General features: G+C 39.3%; 1 long non-coding RNA gene across 1 annotated transcript; it reads left to right on the top strand.

Annotated features, from left to right (window-relative positions):
- The first annotated feature begins 326 nt into the window (after positions 1-326).
- LOC105032266 (uncharacterized) lies at positions 327-1,485 on the top strand. The gene is made up of 2 exons (XR_012138400.1): positions 327-497; positions 622-1,485. It is a non-coding gene; the product is annotated as an uncharacterized lncRNA (long non-coding RNA).
- The last annotated feature ends 1,159 nt before the right edge of the window (positions 1,486-2,644 follow it).

The following is a 2,644-nucleotide window of genomic DNA, read 5'->3' as shown; positions in this document are numbered from 1 at the left end:
TATTCCACTTTATTCCTCCAAACAGATGAAAAAGTGACGGTGAATCATCCTGTTTTAGCAATTTCAGTCAATCCTCCTTAATTTCAGACAACTCTGGTTGAGCAATTTCATGATGGACCATAAAATTGCTTATTCTAAATTTTTAATGAGTTTAATCTAAATATAAGAATAAAATTACATTAATTGTACGAAAATAAAGATTAAAATATCATATTTTCAATCAAATAAAAATATAAAATAATTAAAAAAATATTCTCTAAAAATTTATATTTTAATTTTAAAAATAAATTTTGAATATCTAAATACTATCTGAAAGATACCTCGTGGAAAGTTGAATGACTTAACCTCTGCACGGAGGGAGGGACACCCCAAACCTTCACCCATTGGCTATTATGAAACCCATTGAAGGCGACATGCTCTTTATCCTGATCCCCACACGTCATTTCCCTTCCCTTCTAGCGCATCCCCCGCTCCAGAATTTTTTTGGTACAACTCCGGTACGATCTCCTCTCTCTCTCTCTCTCTCTCTCTCTCTCTCTATTTTAGGGATTTATACTTGCTTTGCTGCACAATTACATTCTTTATAACTTGTAGAACAAGCATCAATCTCTTCTTCCTCAGGTCTCTCCTCCCAATTGAGAACATCAAGCCATGCCTGCAGCTGTCCACCCCGCCCCTCAACCCTCAGAAACCTTGCCGGCTGCCAACGCCATCCTCAGGAACCATCGTCGCTGCACCCCATCGCTGAAAGCTCCCAGCTGTGCCCAAATCTGCTGCACAACCTGCTGTCTCCTTGTCTTGGGTTTCATCGCCTTCCTGGTGTTGCTCATCATCGACTCCGCCGGTTCGTCGCACCCCAAGATCTCCATCGATCGCATCGCCGCCGTGGGCCTCAACACAACGCCTGGTCTCACGTTATCCCCCCATTTCAACGTCACCGTCCGGGTTAAGAACACGAGCAAATTCTTCTTCAGAGACTGTTACAGCTATGGCTATGCCGCCATCTCTTACTCCGGCGTCACCGTCGGCGAAGGACTCTTGCCCGTTTTCTGCCAGGGCCCGAAGAAGTCGACGGTGTTGGAGACGGTGCTGAGGGGTTCGGACATCGTGCTTGCAGATGGAGTGCGCGACCGACTGGCAGACGATCAACGGCGAGGAGAGGTGGCGATGGAGGTGGCGATGAAGTTGCCCACGCCGTATCAGAGCAAGTTCGTCGAGGTGAACGCTTGGTGCCAAGTGGTGGTAGGTCCAAAATTTAGGTCAACGCCGTGTTCAGTGAAGAAATGATCAACACACGATTCCTTTTTTTAATTTTATTTTTTTTGCAAAATTACCATCTTTTTGTTTGATGTCCCGTGATTTCACATGGCTTCGATAGGGAGAGTGTATATGTGGTGTTGTTACGTGATCGTATATCATTGTTAATTAACATATAGTAGAAGAGAGCCTTTTGATTTCATAATCAATAGAAGAGAGCTTTTTATGCGTTTTTGAATTGGTTGTGATTACCATATATATGTGTGTGTGTGTGTATATATATATATATATATATATATGGTCTATCATATAAGAATTATATTGTACTACTAAGACAGATATTTTTTTAATTTTTTATATATTTTATTTTTAAATTTTCATGGATGTATTTACATTGAGGGATATAATAAATCCAAATTTACCCAAAAAGTGGTGGTTTTTTTCGATAGCAAATAGAAGTTTATAGCGAAAGTTGTTTCTCTTTTTTTGATGAAAATCAATTTAGCTATTTCGATTATGCACGCTAACATTTTTTTTCTATATCTGGAGCATCATATTTTACGGAAACAACATAATGACCATGCCTGATACCAATGGCATGGGCCATGTCTATCTGCAATAGCAAGCAACATGACCAAATCAATATATCAAGAGCAATTTTTTATTTCCCAACTGAGGTAACACCTAATAGTACCACGGTTATGCATGGTGCGCAAAAGGAACATTTCTTATGTACAACGGGAGTAATCTTATTGACTACTATGACTCGTTAAATAATCAAGAAATTAGTAGACAAATCAATAAGATTCGATTAAGGTTAACACGTAAGAAAACTATTTTCTTGATAAGGAATATATGAGAGCCATCCATCAATTCATTTCATGGGAAAATGAAATGAATACAAAAGATAATGTCACAAAATTAATCCCAACATTAATAGGAACAACATTTTTAACAAAATTAAAGTTCTCGATGATGCTATTTACGAGGAGTGACTCTCGTATTCCTCCAGAGCTTGATTCTCTGATCACTGGTGAGACATATGGACGCTGTTTTGTATGAGTAGACTGTTTTCTTCTTCCTCTTGTATTTTCTAGGATTTGGTCCCATTGTAACAAGAAAGACAAAATTAATCGAAATATTAAACTTTGCTGCACGACTGGAGCACTTGCGGCCCTTCAGTCTACAAGCCACCGACATCGTCAATAAACTAGAGAGAATTTCCCCTCCCCGCCCTTCTTTTCAAAGGCGTCGTCATAAGAGCCTAAGAAGCACGCAACCCAAAAATATTTTTTAAAAAGAGAACCAACAAGACCAGCCAATTTTGAACGCGAAGTTTTGATTTAAAATGCTTCCAAAAGCTTCGGCAGAAATTGACAGCTGCAGG

This window comes from Elaeis guineensis, chromosome 2 (assembly GCF_000442705.2).
Source record: "Elaeis guineensis isolate ETL-2024a chromosome 2, EG11, whole genome shotgun sequence".
NCBI lineage: Eukaryota > Viridiplantae > Streptophyta > Magnoliopsida > Arecales > Arecaceae > Elaeis > Elaeis guineensis.
The sequence above is the reverse complement of the archived record's forward strand: the minus strand, read 5'-3'. Positions and strand labels throughout refer to the sequence as shown.